Source organism: Sus scrofa, chromosome X (assembly GCF_000003025.6).
Source record: "Sus scrofa isolate TJ Tabasco breed Duroc chromosome X, Sscrofa11.1, whole genome shotgun sequence".
NCBI lineage: Eukaryota > Metazoa > Chordata > Mammalia > Artiodactyla > Suidae > Sus > Sus scrofa.
Window position 1 is genome coordinate 89822556 of NC_010461.5, and position 17028 is coordinate 89839583.

Here is a 17028-nt window from a genome sequence, read left to right on the forward strand (position 1 = left end):
AAACTCAGGAAATCCAAATAAATTCTATAGTTTAGTTAAGAATACTGCACCAATGTTATGTAAAAATGCTAACATTAGGAGGAGCTGGGGAAAGATATCAGGACCTCTGAACTATCTTTATAGATTCACCATAAATCTAAAATTATTCCAAAACGAAACATTTTTTTTTTAAAAAGCCATGTACTAAGATCACATTTTTCTTTAAATCTAGAAGAAAAAAAAAATCCATTTGGTTAAGAGATCCCTACATTTAAACAAGAATATGGTGGAATAAGTCTTCTTTGGTAGAAAGTCACTATGCCTTCTAGGATGACAACTGAGGATTACAAAGACTTAATGACACATGCAGAGAATTTCGTAAGAGGAAAGTGATGTTACCGTAACCACCACGAGAACATTTGAGGGAAGGAATCAAAAATAAGTACAGCAAGTAACAACTCTCTTGTAGTATTTAAAAATCGAGTTTCCTAAGTCCTGGGCAGCTACAGGTATGAGCACATATATTCGTTCAGGAAAAATTCAGTGAGCCTTCACTCGGCCCTGTCCTTGTGGAGCTTACTATTCAATAGCTAACACTGCAAGTGGACATGAGACTAACACAGAACAGACATACATGTAGAATAGGGAAGGAGGGTCGCCTGTGAGCCAACCTCAACCCTATAATAATAGCCCAACCAGATGATTATATACTTTTTATTTTAATTTTATTTTGTCTTTTCGCCATTTCTTGGGCTGCTCTCGCAGCATATGGAGGTTCCCAGGCTAGGGGTCGAATCAGAGCTGTAGCTGCCGGCCTACACCACAATCGCAGCAATGCACGATCCGAGCCGCATCTGCAACCTACACCACAGCTCACGGCAATGCCGGATCCTTAACCCACTGAGCAAGGCCAGGGATCGAACTCGCAACCTCATGGTTCCTAATCGGATTCGTTAACCACTGCGCCACGACGGGAACTCCCTTATATACTTTTTAAAAAGCTAACAATAAAAGCTACCCTCTGGGATTATCCAGTTATACCTGTGACTCCTTAGGTACCAGCTGGCTTGCCCAAAATGGATTCTTTCTTTAAAAAAAAAAAAAAAAAAAAAACTTCTTTGAAATATTGGGACAAGGAGGAGTTCCTGTTGTGGAGCAATGGAAACAAATCCAACTAGTAACCATGAGGTTGTGGGTTTGACGCCTGGCCTCGCTCAGTGGGTTAAGGATCCGATGTTGCCTGTGAGCTGTGGTGTAGGTCACAGATGTGGCTCAGATCTGATGTTGCTGTGGCTGTGGCGTAGGCCGGCAGCTGTAGCTCCAATTGGATCCCTAGCCTGGGAACCTCCACATTCCACAGATGGGGCCCTAAAAAGCAAAAAAAAAAAAAAAAAAAAAGAAGAAGAAGAAGAAATTGGGACAAGGAAAGCTATACAAAGCCAAAGGATGAACGTGAAGTTCTGAAAAGGAATAATGGAAAGGAAAAATGCAGTGATAAAAAACACCAACCAAAAACTAAAAGGCCTCGATCATTTTCATCTTCAGACTACTATCCAGCTATTGCAAACAGGTTATAACCTTCTGGTTACAGAACTACTCTGGCAAGTGTGAAACTTGGAATAGGTTACTTCCATTATTGGAACACACTCAACAGAGGTAAACTTACAGTTTCATTGCTTGAATATTGAAGATGTGTCAATAAAAGGCACTTTTGCATAAGATGAGATCCAAAACAAGAATTTCAAAAACAGATTTAAAGAGAAGCACCAGTGTACTAAAAACTCCCAAGCAGAGCAGGAGTCTTTTTCTCATCTCAATGAAACACTGTTTAAGGAAGGGGAATTATGTATCCCCACACAGAGGTCAGCCAAGAAGCTTGCTACAGTTTCAACAGTGTTGATATTTCCTACTAGCAGATATTACCCATGAATCCCTAAAGCACTGAACTTCTGCTGCATCTTCAATGTTATCTGCCTTTCAGACATCCCTTTGTGGAGTTCCTGTTGTGGCACAGTGGAAACAAATCCAACTAGTAACTATGAGGTTGCCTGTTCAATCCCTGGCCTCGCTCAGTGGGTTAAGGATCTGGCGTTCCCATGAGCTCTGGTGTAGTTTGCAGACGCAGCTCGGCTGTGGTGTAGACTGGCAGCTGTAGCTCCGATGAGACCCCTAGCCTGGGAACCTCCATGTGCCGCGGGAGCAGCCCTAAAAAGCAAAAAACATCCCTTTTCAGTTATTTCTGTGAATATTTAAGTGAAAATATATCATCTTTCAATTAGGTTATAATTCCATCCTCCTTGAAGCATCTGCACATGATAAGAACGTAGCCTGCTTTCCTATGTACAATCTGTTGCTTACTCTTCTTTGAAAGCAAAACTAAGGTCACAGAAGGGGTTTTGAAAACAAACGTTCTCTGTTGACCATGCATCTTGAGGTCTGATGGCTGTGTGACAGCCACAGGCCATATTTTTAAAGAATAAGAAAAAGTATGCTCTAACTGCTCCCGGCACCTCCATCTTATGGTTTCCAGGGCTGCTATGTCTGAAAGCAGAAGAGAAAGACATGGAGGTTCAGCACCTGGTACCAAGCCCAGGCAACATCCTAATCTTTCATCAACAATGGGGCAGTAAAAGCAAGAAAAAAAAATTTTTTAAAGGAGGGCTCTGGCAATAGCAGGACATGGCCCCAGACCTGGCCAAGTACCAAACTCAACACACATTCTAAAGGTTTAGCTCATTCCACAGAACAATTTTATGCAATTCGAATATGTATCTGTGTGACTTTGAAACATCATTGATTTCCTTTCACAGAGGAGATAGAGGTCAGCAGCAGAAGCAACAAATCTAAGAACTGATTTTCCTTCCTAAACAAATTCCCTAATCACTCCTCTCAAAGCAGAAGAAACATTTTCTCATGATCTCATGCCAAAATGTTATGACATCTGTAAGAAACCAGACAAATAAAATGGCCTTAGTGTCACATTAGCTAAGGACGATGCAAAATTAAAGAAATTAACTCTAGGTTGAAAAGTAATTCTAGAAATCTTAAACAAGATTAACTGTTTCAGAATGAGTTGCTTGCATCTCATCAACGTCATTAAAGTAACATATATGTGTTTTATAACAATCCCGTCTTTGAAAAAGATGAATAGAGTTTTGACTCGATTTAGCAGATTTCCACTGCATACTGTGACATCGTCAAATTAAACAACCACAGGGCCTCTCAATATACTCTTAGCTTAGGGATTCGATAGGCTACAACTTGTTTTTAAACTATGTCTCCAAAGTACAAACTAGAGTTGAGAGTCCTAGTTTTCAAAACTCAAAGTACATTCTGGCTACAGACCACATGTTCATGGCCACCTCCTACTCCTTTGGTCATGCCCTGGTGTAGCATCCAACACTTCTTTCCTGTGGCCAGCGCCCTAAGCAACATGACCCTTTGATCAAAGGCAGGAAGGAAGGTAGTCAAGAGTCCTCCTCAGTTGCAGACAACTAGAAACAAGATTGTAAGCAAGCAGTTTACCCCCTAAGAGGTTAAAAAAAAAAAACTACAATCTCTAGGCTTAGGGACTTTTTGAGAAAAAGATCAGTTGTCTGAAAGTTGAGTTAGGAAGAACTCTCCCATTGCACCACGTCTATCATTGCCATCATAGGCCAATTACGCCATGCAAACATTTCATGTAACCCAAGAAAGATGGCTCAAACGCGGGGTACCACCGAGATAAGACAGGGGTTGGCAAGCTATATCTAAGCTCTGAAATATTCTTCTCCCAAGAGCCAGAGGCACCACTTTGGTAGAGTGACCCTACTGAGCTAGGATTCAATTCGGCCAGCATGGCTGGGGCAGGTGTCTTTTTAACCCCACTGAATACTTTGTACATCTGAGGTCAAGAATCATCCCTCATTCAGTTCTACCCACTCTGTCCCAGAAGAAAGGCTGTATAAGTGAGGTTAGGGGACTCCATTTGGAAAACAGGCATAAAAAAGGAGGTGAGAAACAGCAAAGTTCTACTGGATAGCACAGGGAACTATATTCAACTGCCTATGCTAAATCATAATGGAAAAGAATATTTTTTTAAAAAGAATGTTTATATATATGTACATATGTATATATATGTGTGTGTATATATATATAAAACTGAGTCACTCTGCTGTGCAGCAGAAATCAACACAACGCTGTGAATCAACTATACTTTAAAAAAGGCGAGAGATTCACCAGCGAGGTTTCCATTTTGCAGTTGTCTTTTACAAATTACTCGTAAAGAAGTAAATTTCTTTGGGGGATACTTCCTAAAGAAAGCTATTCCCCTACCAACATTTTAATACTCAACCATCTCTTGGTGATCAAGGGAATATTAAAATTAATGTAAATATGGGCGTAAATTAAAAACCTGCTTCCTCATAAAAACCCTGGCCTTTATACTTGACAGAAAAAAACCCTAAGCAGACGAATCCAAAAATTTCTGGTGGAAAATTTGAGTTGTATAACATCCTTACAAGTGCAGTCATTTTGTTTAGAAATGTGTAACATGTAACTATATTTAAGGAAATATGCTAATGCTGACATTTCTTTCTATGTGGAGAAATAAACACGATAAAGCTTCCCAACTGCAGGTTGCTATAATTCACCAAACAGTGAGCCTGCCCCCTGCCTTTTCTAGTTTCCAGGGTATGGAAACCACTTGCTTCACAGAAATTCTAACCTACTCCTGCAAGGAAATGCCTGGGCAGAGGGAATCCCAAATATTTTACCAAAGGCTTATTTGCAATTGACCAAATCCTGAAGGTTTCTGTTTTTTCCAAGTACAAGAATACCACCATCCCTGGCCTGCTTTTCTCATCTGCTGCTCTGTTTGTCTGAAACATATTCATTCGACAGTTGTTTATAGCTACTTCTCCCTGGTTCCACCCCTCAGTCAAGTTATGACTTCTTAACTACTTTTTAAAAATACAGCTTTACAGTTGACCGAAGTATAGTTGACTTATAACGTTGTATTCGTTTCAGGTGTACAGCAAAGTGTTTCCGTTATATATATATATACACATCCATTCTTGTTCAGATTCTCTTGCCATGTAGACTAACACAGAATGCTGAGTAGAGTTCTCAGTGCCCTTTTTTTCAGCTTCTTCTCAACTTAGCATCTTTGGTAGTCATGTGGAACACAGCATCTTTTCCTTGGATTTGGCCCCATGAGATACCAGTGCTAGCTCTGTCTTCTCTTCTATTTCCAAAGCCATAACTGAACTTTAAGCTCATTCAACCAAGTTCCTGTTTCCTGTCTGCGGGAAGTTTTCAGCTTTCAGTTCATTTGAAAAGCAGAAATGACTAACATATTCTGAGAAAAATGAATGACCGCCATCTCAGGGAGAGCAGCTCTGCCCACTTCTCCAGGCTTTCTGTGATGACTCATTACTTGGGTACCCCCAGGGGAGTGGTCCTTCAATATCCTGTAATTACTCGTTTATAGTATTAAAATGCTTTAGGTATACATTCAAGGTAATAAACAGAATACCTAAGAGAAAACAGGTATTTCGCCATGCCTTAACTTCCTAACAATCACTAGACTCTACCAGGAATGTTTTCAACACCTCTGTCATAGTCTAATGTCACATGCCCCTGCCATGAATCAAGGGAGAAATGGCAAACCTCTCTTCTGACTCCCTCATACAATCTGCTAGCTTCACAGCACTTATGAAAGGAAAAAAAAAATCCTCTGGCTGCAAAATCGAATCTAAAAAGGCCAAAATGCACAGGATGCATGGCCTTGGAGAACAGGGACACTGTTCCAATGGCCACGACAAAAATCTGAGCAGCTACGCTGGGCTCTCACATTAACACCATTGGCTACGAGGCCAACTCTTCTTTTGTGAAATACTCTGTGGAGTTCATGGTAAAGTAAGGTATTTTCACCTCTAAGTGCCACAGCATAAACCGAGAAATGATTATAATAAGCCTTCAGTGGATGTGCTAAATGAACGCTTCTAGAGGACGTGCGAGCAGAATACATACATACTTGCCCAAATCAAACCGGGTCCTGCAACACGTTTCTCCTAATGTTCCATTTGACACACTCTGGACTGAGATACCACTGACCAAGTTTCATGTTGCTACAGAGAGCCAGATTTTCTTTACTTTTATAAGTTATGAAAGAACACAACTACACCCACACTTTTATTGAAAATTAGTCACAGCAGTTGGTTTTTCTTTGAACCAAGATAACTGTCCAAGCTCAGTTTTCAAACTGTCATTAAAACCAAACTCCACCCAAAATATTCCTAAAAAACTTTTATTTTATTTTATTTCAGTCTTTTCAGGGCCACACCCACCGCCTATGGAGGTTCCCAGGCTAGGGGTCGAATCGGAGCTGTAGCTGCCGGCTTACGCCACAGCCACAGCCATGCTGATAACATTTTAATATCTTGCATTTACATCATTATAATAGTTAAATTCAAAACAGAACTGAACTGGTTTAACCCTGAGCATTTTCAAATTCCTTGGTTATTTACTTTTGGTGACCATAATTTTAAGATTATAGTTTGTTCTGGAAATCAGTTACTTTAACTAGAACACTGCATCTACATGACACAGTGTTGTTCTTTTTCCCACTAAGGTGTCTTTTTCACTTATTCAGAGTTACTGATCATGGAAGATGCTCACAATAGAGAGTCAAATTAAAAGAAGCAAGTTACAAATCGGTATGTACAGCAAGAACCCGTTCTTGTATAAAAGAGATACATGTATTTGCACATGTATGTTTGCACATGTGCGTGTGTGTGCACACGTGTGCATGTGAGCATCCATGCATGTGTGTACACAAACATAAGGGTGCATATGTACCCCAAAGTTGACAACAGATCTCTCTGGGTATGAGATTATGTTTTTTTTATTCTTCTTCACACTTAATATTTTCAGTGCAGAAAATTTAGAAAATATAAACAGTACTTTAACAAAGGGAGGAAAATTGTTTTGAAAACTACCTGAGTACTCACTAAGCAGGCACTCACTCGCTCCATTTCTAGCACAGTGTCACTCTATAAGGCACAATGAAGGAATTACACTGCAAGTATCCTCCAGTGTGTAAATGCTGCCCATGAGGAATCTGTATAATTACTATTAAAACAGTAATCAAAGGGCGAGGGGGAGGAAGTGGGATGGACTGGGAGTCTGGGGTTAATAGATGCAAACTATTGCCTTTGGAGTGGATAAACAATGAGATCCTGCTGGCTAGCACTGGGAATTATATCTAGTCACTTGTGATGGAGCGTGATGGAGGATAATGTGAGAAAAAGAATGTATATATATGTATAACTGGGTCACTTTGCTGTACAGTAGAAAAGTGACAGAACACTGTAAACCAGCTATAATGGAAAAAGTAAAAATCATTTAAAAAAATAAATAAAAAGGAGCACGCCTCTAAAAAATAGTCTATTAACACCATTAGGATGCCTTTTAAAAGTTTGTACAGAAGAGAAAATAAAGGTATAATAGAGTTTATTAATAAAATAAAAACCTGAAAACAATAAATAAAATAGTCATCATAAGTTAACATGCATCGTGAAATTGTATGGGGTAAAAAGTAAAAGTAACGCTATACTGCCTTCCTCTAACACCTAGAGAGAAGTATTCATGGTGTATGTTAATCACACCTTCTTGTGTTATCCACACACATGGTAAGGTTTGGGGGTTTTTTCCGGGTAAGCGGAATTATGGTTTATGGACTGTTCTATAACTTCCTCCCCTGTGCGTCCCCCTTGTAACAACCTACTTTGAAACTCCTATGGCAGTTTATATAGGTCTGAGGGGTTTCTTTCCTTTAATAACCCCATGTTATTCCATAAAACATGTTATTATTTAAATCATTCCCCTTCTGCTGGACATTCAGGTTGCTGCCAAGTTCTCACTGGTATGACCAGTTTCACTGCAGTGAAATCTTGTACCTATCTTTATACAAATGGGCAGCTATTTCCCCAGAACAGTGCTCTGCAGAACGGCTGGCCCAAAATACATGTACATTTTAAAATGAGAGGATTTTGATGTTCTTTATCAAAAAGCTACACAATGCACACTCTCATTAACAGTGTATGACAGTGCCCATTGCTTTCTAAAAGTGGATACTAAAGTTTTTGCCAATGTATTTGGTGAAAAATGGTTTTCATTTCCCTAATTAGCAGAGTGAGTTTGAGCATCTTTTCTTTTTTAATCGTAATTTTAATTTCTTTGTCTGAGAAAGGCCAATTCAAAACCCTCTGCCACTTTTTCTAATGGGTTCCTTTTTCTTGTTGATCCGTAGGAGCTCTTTATATATCATAGATATTACATAATAGAAACCTTTTTATCTAATGTTATTTGGAACAGTTGATTAGCAAATTGAAAATGTCAATTAAGGTGAACAATCATAAAAAAATAGGCACATGACAAACATTTCATTTTATCTTCATTTTATTTTATCAGTGGTAAATGTACACTCATTCATCAAACTTTTGATAAAGGGCCAAGAGGCCAAAACATTTCTTTAACTCCAGGCCTACTGACTCTAAGGAAATCTCAACTGAATTCTTAGAAAATGTAGGATTTCAAAGAACTTAAAAGACACTTGCAAGGAACTATGAGTGAAGAACACTTCAGATTTCTATATTTATTTTATACAAATCTTAGCATTGTCTTACCTACACCTAGATGGACAGTAATAACTTGCTTTCGTTACTCTTTCCAAAACATCCCATTTGTTTTGGTATAATGAACCTATCCCCCAGCTTCAACAACTATCTGTATGTGCTAAATTTTATTTCTTTCACATCTCTAGGCACTCTGCACCTCTACCCTCATTTAATTTGAAGCAAATCTCAGACATCACATTGTTTCACCTGTAAATATTCAGTAAGAACTTCTATTCCCCACTACTCAGACCATATCAAGTTATAAAATATGAAAATAAATTAGAGTTCCTATCGTGGCTCAGCAGTAATGAACCAGACTAGTATCCATACGGATGCAGGTTCAATCCCTGGCCTTGCTCAGTGGGTTAAGGATCTGGTGCTGCCATGAACTGTGGTGTAGGTCACAGACGTGGCTCAGATCTGACGTTGCTGTGGCTATGGCGTAAGCTGGCAGCAGCAGCTCCAGTTCGACCCCGGCCTTCCATATGCCGTGGGTATGCCCAGAAAGACAAAAGAAAAGAAGAGACATTACATATCTACAAAAACAAGAATGAGCATGTATAGGTTCAGTAATAAGGGCATCTGTTCTACAGGTGGGGCCACAAGCCTACTGTCACCAACTGGTGACCAACCTGCTAATAGCAAGTGTTCAGTGCACAGTGTATTTTACAAAAGAAATGAGGAATATCATTTAACATAGTGAGTCAGGTAAATGGAAGTCAACTAAAGCTTCTGCCATGTATGTAGAAGCTATTTTTCCCCAGTCACATATGCCTTTTATACTTTGTTATGGTGTCTTATGCCTTCCAGACATTTTTTAAATATATATTTAGATTTTTTAAATACATCCTTAATTTATTTTTGTGTATGATGTGAGGCAGGGACCCATTTCTTTCCAAATATACACCCAACAGTCCTAACTCAATTTCCATTTTCAACATCACTGGTAGGCAGGTAATTTAAAAGAACTAAAGTAACAACTTCTGACTTACCAAAGGAAGCTGTGAGGCTCAAACTGACAGGCTCAAACTACTACTATGTGTTTACAGATCACAGATCACAGTCGTTTTGGGAGCAGGAGCCACAATGCTGTCATACTTGGCTCGGTCCTTACCAGTCTGGCTCACAACAGGGTCTCCAAAGGACATCACGACTGGATAGGCATCTTTCTGAATCTCACTAAGCTGCCATACTTGTAAATTGACATTCGCATTGAAATAGCCCTCATTTAACAACAGCCCCAACAAAATCAACCTTCCCACCTCTCCATCCATTCCTTGATGTTGCTCCTAGACCACAGTGCCTTTAGACTTTGTATAGAAAATGAATACACTCTTCCAAACTACAGTTTCCCAGGGAAATATACCCAAGAGTTACGAAAAGTCAAGGTAACGTTTGTTAAGTTTCCTTTATAACCTAGAGACTCAATAATTTATAAGGTTGCTTTATCTCTGGGCAAACTTTTTGTGTAAAGGACCAGAGAGTAGACTGACTTCTAGGGCCATAAGTTCTCTGTTTCACCTCTGACACTGTATTTCGAATGCAACCAGACAACACACAAATGAATGGATGTGGCTGTATTCCAATAGAAATTTATTTACAAAAACAGGTGGTGGGCAGGATTTGGCCACCGGCAGTATTTTACTGGCCTTTGTCTTATGCCAATGATTAATCTTTTTCAAATAAAAAACCACTACCCTGGCTCTACACTTATTTGAGCAAATATGGTTAACACTGAAGGAATGAGTAATAATTTAAGTAACACCTTACAGAAATGAATACTCTCAAAATCAATCACTAAGTTTTTCCTGTAAGTTCTTCTCATAATTTGGGCACATACATTTTTCAAAATATAACAGTGTAAGTCACCTTACAACTAACATTTACTTTAAAAGATAATTAAAATGAACATTTAAGTAGCTATTACAAAAGGAAAATATGCAGTCTAGACAGACAGATTCAAGTCTTGTGCTCATTATTCTTAGCAGAAAAAAACTACAAAATCTATCATGATATTTGCAACTTCACTACGTCAAATGCGTAAGTCTAATTCAAAGAACATTTAAATGAGAACACAAATTTTTTTCCTTTGGATTGCTTACCAGAAATGTTGATTTAAAACTATACAGTTTTGCCAACATATTTTAAATTTAGAAAGTGAAACCAAAAATCTCCTTGGCATATGACGTGTCTTCTTAATTTTAAAATATTCACTTTAATGTTACATTTGACTGCCTGGTAAGGCAGAAATGGTACTTTTTAAGGCACAAAAGGATGGCAGCCATTTTCACATGGTGAGAGGACATATGAGCATGTATCCCCACTCTAAGCCATCAAGGCCACTTATTCCCAGACTACACCTGAGCTCCAAAGCTGCTCAAGGAAAAAAAAAAATGTTCACCCTGCTTACAGAAATACTGGATCTTATACAGAACAGCAAGGTGTAACATTACATGACAATGGTCCATAAGACCCCCTGACACGAAAGCCATGACCCATGAAAGGAAAAACTGACAAACTGGACCACATCAAAATTAAAGACTTCTGTTCTGTGAAACAAAACGTAAGAAGAGGACAAAAAGACAAGCTACCGGCTAGGAGAAGATATCTACAAACCACGTGGCCAACCAAGTGCAAGTACTGAGAATAAAGACTTCTCAGGACTCGACAGTTAAAAAAAAAAAAAAAAAAAAAAAGTCCAACTATAAAATGGACAAAAGACGTGAACAAACACATTTCACAGATAAGGATACAGAGAAGGCAGATAAGCACATGAAAAGGTGTTCAGCATCACTAGCCATCAGGCAGATGCAAATTAAAACTATGGCAAGTTAACACTACACACTCATCTATCAGGATGACTAAAATAAAAAACAGTGATAACACTAAGTGTTGGCAAGGATGATGACCACTCATGCACTGCTGGGGGGCATGTCAAAAGGCACAGCCACTCTGGAAAACAGTTCAGCAGTTCCTTATAAATCTAAACACGCAGTTACCATACAACCAGCAATTGCACTCTTGGGTATTTATCCCAGAGAAATGAAAATTTATGTCCATATAAAAACCAGTACACAATTATTCATAGGGGCTTTATTCATAATAGGTTAAAAAAACTACAGGAAATAGCCAGATGCCTATAATACATCCATACCATGGAATACTACTCAGGAATGAAAAGGAACTAACTGTTGATACAAGACACATTCGCTGCATGAATCTCCAGGGATACATCCATACCATGGAATACTACTCAGGAATGAAAAGGAACTAACTGTTGATACAAGACACATTCGCTGCATGAATCTCCAGGGAATTACACTGAGTGAAGAAAAAAAAAAAAAAGGCCAATCTTGAATGATTGCATGTGGTAGGATTTCATGTATACAGTGTTCATGAAATGGTAAAATTATAGGCATGGAAAACAGGTCAGTGGCTGCCAGGGGTCAGAGAGGGAGGGAGATGTCTTGGCTCTAAAAGGGCAACATTAGAGATCTTTGGCATCATGAAACTGTTCGGTATGTTGACTATGGTGCTGGTTATAGGAATTTACACATGTGATAACACTGCCTAGAACTACATACACACACACAGATGAGTGCATGTAAAACTGGGGAAGTCTGATTCAGGTGGAGGGAATGTATTTCAATTTCCTCATGATATTCTGCTACAATTATGCCAGATGTTACCAGTAGAGAAAAGGAAAGGGTGTGTGTGTGTGTGTGTGTGTGTGTGTGTATAACAATTTTATGAGAATCTAAAACTATCTTAAACAGTTAGAAAGAAAGAGGATATAAAACCAGCCAGTGGCAAGAGTGAAAAATAAAAGCTTTTCTTTTTGCTAAAGCTTCAGTAACCGAAAGTCAAGGAAAGAAAAAAAAGGGGGGTAATGCCAAGAAGACAGTCTACAGGCTATAATTAATAAAATCATCTCCTCCTCCCCTGTGGAGATTTAACTTCCCCAGGATTTTATTTCCCTGATTTGATTGTCATTGCTAATAAAAAAAATAATAAACTGACATACAAACTGTCTCTCCACAACCCCCACCACCATCACCACCATCCTGGACTATGAAATTAAACTCTGTAGGGTAAGGATTGTCTTCTTAACCATCATATCCGAGTGGCCTGGCACGAAATCAGCAACAGATGGAGGAAGGAGTTAAGTTGAATGAACGAACAAATGAATGAGTGAATGAGATGCCTGCATATTCAAATGCCTAGCCAATTACAGTCACAAGATAGTATGTATACATTTCTGTACAAATTTCTTAAAAGCCTTGAACATTTAAAAATAAATAAAGCGTGGTATTGTACACAATTCACTTGCAAGCCTAGGTTAACAATACCTGGCTTCTATAAAATGCTCCCCAATTTCTAGATTTCCACCTACAGTAATTCACTTGATAAGGATGAGTTAAGAATTCTGCATATGTAGACTGGAACTAGTACATGCAGATCTATGCTAGAGAAAAACGTCCTAAACAACTAAGGATTTGCCTTAACTTCAACTAAGGATTTATGGCACAGTCTTAAAATGCAAATTGCATTTTATATATATTTCAAATTGGTGGACTTTTATGGGTCGTTCTACCAACATCAAGACTCTTTTACAGAAGCTAAATTGAAGAGAGGAAAAGTGACTTGTCCAAGGTGATATAATGAATTAGTGCTGGAACTGGAACCAGAGCCCCTCCAGGGTCCCAATTCATTTCTCTTCTCCACTCAACTGGGCAAGCCTCTCCTTTCTCCACCCATCCCACCCCAACCCCCCAAAAAACACTTCAACAAAAATCTTAATCTGAATCACTTCTTTTTAAAGTAGGGGTTTTTTTTTTTGGGGGGGGGGAACCAATGTAATCAAGATTTCCATTGTTGCGTAAACCTTCCGTGGATTTGTAAGGGTCAAATCACTTCTCCTACCAGAACAATAAGGTACTTCATTCTATGTTGCCAGTAGACCAACAGTTTAATGTTTCATCCTCCACCTGAATGGCAGAGAGAGTGTTAATTCTTAGAGGAGTCTTACAGGTCTCACCTTTTAGCGGGTTTCATCGCTATTTTACAATTCAAGGAAGAGGCCTTAGACTATTAAAATCTTTGATATGCTCATTGACAGTACAGACATTGAATCTCCCCTTACAGCCTTCTGTACCAATAACAGTTAAAACTATTAGTCAGAGGCAATACAAAAGAAAAACTAAAGTGACAAGCAACTACCAAGACACGAGGATTTCATCAGGTTCAATCTCTGTTATGCAGCAACATGTTACTAAGAGCGAATTTAGAGGTCCTAAAATCAGAACCCAAGAAGGAACCCTCATTCCAACATCCTCATTTTTGTAAATGAGGAAACTGAGGCGCTGATTAAACCATTAACCAATGAAGCAGATGGCTTGCTTTTTCAAAGAGATTCATTTAAATGCCATTTCGTCCTTATTCTCCATCTCCCCGTTGTTTCTCAGAGCGATGATTGATTTTTTTTTTTTTTAAGGTGAAGAGCGATTTAGGGCAAAGTCATTTCAAGAGGGTGAAAAAAAAATGCCTTTTGAAGGAGGAGATGCTGGAGTCAAGAGGAGAAATGACGTCTTATTTAAAATATGTAACCCCTTAATGGGGGTTAGGCAATGAATCATATTCTCCTCGATTTTCCTCTGTGCGATAGACATCACCCACAGTTCTTTCTGTAGGGCCCTCGAATGAGAGGAAGAGGAAGTGAATAAAGCTAATGTTAAATATACAGCACCCACGGAGGACAGGGATGTAGATAGGTAGAACAGGAAAAAATAAGAGCCCGCTTCTGCTAGAAACCAGCCGTTTTCTAACACACCTAAAGATCCGGAAGCTGAGAGGATATCGGAACCTAGGGCATCCCTCAAATTCAAAGGGCGGATGCTTCCAGGGCCAGAGAGACCCCCTAGCTCCCAGACAGACAGCGACTGGAAGGGGACAAAATGGAGCTGAGGTCCAGGGGCGCCCTAAAGGTCGTTTGGAGGTCTGGCGAGTCGCTGATGTGCTCCTTCGGAAAGGGTCACGGCAAAGCCTAGCACCCCGATCAGGAAGATGCTTTTGCCCCTCGAAGGGCAGCGATCGGCAGGTAGAGGCAAGCCAGGGTCTCGAGGACCCCAGACCTCAGCAAAGGAGATGATACCGGGACTTAGGGATCTTCCCGGACGAGGGGGGCGGGCTCAAGAAGCAAGCCAGCGGATTCCGGGAACAGGAACGTCCCCTCAACCTCTTCTGGGCTCAGGTGTGGGACGGTGGCACGGCCAGAGCGGGGGCCCCGCCACAGCCAGAGGACAGAGGTGCCGGGGCCGGAGCCTCGCGGGCTGCAGTTACTCACCAGAGGCGCTGCCCACGGCGTCTTCGCAGCCGGCAGGCGCTGGGCACTCGGGAAGCTGGCGGAAAGGAGCCGCGTGCCCGCTAGCGCTGGTTCGAGGAGGGGCGCGCCGCGGAGGCCGGAGAAAAAGCCGCAGCGGCGCGCGCGCACCCGGAGGGCCGGCGGAGGCGGGGCGAGGCGCGGCGAGGCGCGGGCCCGGAAAAGACGCGCCCGGAGGGGCGGGCGGAGCGGGGGCGCGCGGTGGTGTGGCACAGCCGGCCGAATCGCGGGCGACGGCCCGCTCGGCCCACCCACGCTCCCGCCTCCGCTCGCCCCGACGTCAGCCGAAAAGGAGGAGCCCCGAGCTGGTCGCTAGCGGCTGCCGGGGGGAGATGGAGGGGGGCGATGGAGGGGGGTGCGGCGGGGGAGCCGAGCCGGCTAACGGCTCTGCCGCGGGGTCCAGCTCCTGTCCCGAGGCAACGTGATGGAGCGTGTTTTCGGGAGGTTCGGGCGCCTATCTGATTTCAGCGAGGTGCGGAACGGGCCCACGCCCGCACCTGCGCTCGCTTCTTAGGGCTCCACCCTGTAATGAAAGTTGCCCTCGGGTCATCTTCCAGCCTGCCCTCTCAAGATAAGCATCTTCGGACTTGACTGTTCTCCCTTCGGCGAGAGATCTTAACCTTCTTTGCCTAAGACACCCTGCTCCTCCGAGCCCGCGCTCACGCCTGTCTTCGCTTTATCTCGCCTCTCACTGCGTTGAGACCCCTGCCGTCACCCCCGTTTATGAAATATCACAAGAATGCAGGCTTTTCACTTTATGCCTTGCATTTCCACGGTGGTGTAATGGCCAAAGAGCTCACAACTGATAAGGACAAGTCACCGCAGCACTGTGGCATCTTACTGGCCCTGATCGTTGCTTCTGAGCCAGTCCTGCAAATACAGTTCCCAAGACCTTCAAGAAATTGTTGTTAAAAATAAAATGCTGGCGAACTGTCTTGGGACTTCAAAAGGGGCAGACCATAATTGCAAAGGAGCCACGACCAACTGCCAAGAATGTATCACCGCAAGAAAGAAAACGCCAGTATTCTTCCAGTTCCTTGATACATAATGGAGGACTAGCTTCCTCTTCTTGCTGGGAATGGACATGTCATTTCATTTGCTATTTTCCATTTTCCCATAGAATTACTGGAGGTAACAACATACGTGTGTTTGCATGTGTGGGGGGTGGATAGACCACCTCAGATTACAGGCTAGACTTATTCTTTGATACCTGGATCTGAGTGGGGCTGTGAAGTCTGAATCTTCACTAAGCATCTCAGGTGACACTATAGGTGGTTGGAGGCCCACAACTGGAGAGCATAAATCTACAGCCTTTATATGTTACTTCTTTGAGTGGGATTACTCATCCCATTTCCAACAGGCCCACCCATTTATATATAATATGCCTATGAACATTGCTGTGGCAGACATATAACTTCCTTTATCGAGAGTGACCTAGAAAGTTCAGGACTTCAAACAAGTTTAATTGTCATGTTTATTTTATGAGATCGTGTGGTAGTACCAGAAATAAGTAATCATTTGTCAGCTCTGTAATTCACGGAGTACCTACAGTGCACAGAGCCCTGTCATGTACAGCAGGGTTAATACAAATGAAATCAAGAAAATGATCATCCCCGCTCTCAACAGACTTGGTGTCTAGCGGTGGAATTAAAACACAGACACAGGCGGGGCCGTCATGGCTCAGCAGAAACGAATCTGACTAGCATCAGAGGACGCAGGTTTGATCAACTGGCCTCGCTCAGTGGGTTAAGGATCCGGGCATTGCCTTGAGCTGTGGTGTAGGTTGCAGATTCGGCTAGGATCCTGCCTTTCCGTGGCTGTGGTATAGGCTGGCAGCTGCAGCTTCCAATTTGACCCCTAGCCTGGGAACCTCCCTATGCCATGGGTGTGGCCCTAAAAAAAAAAAATGACAGAAATAAATAAATAAATAAATAAATAAATAAATAAATAAAACACAGACACAGAACAGACCCAGTGTAGCACATAAATCAGACTAAGATGAGAAAGAAC

At 41.3% G+C, this 17028-nt stretch overlaps 1 protein-coding gene across 6 annotated transcripts in view; it reads right to left on the bottom strand.

Moving 5' to 3' along the window:
* ACSL4 (acyl-CoA synthetase long-chain family member 4) overlaps positions 1-15548 on the bottom strand; it is a 77241-nt gene extending 61693 nt beyond the window's left edge. For 2 of the 6 annotated variants that reach the window (XM_005673820.3, XM_013986330.2), the window contains exon 1: positions 14983-15122. The gene's annotated coding sequence lies outside the window, so the exon portion shown is untranslated. 6 annotated transcript variants of the gene reach the window in all.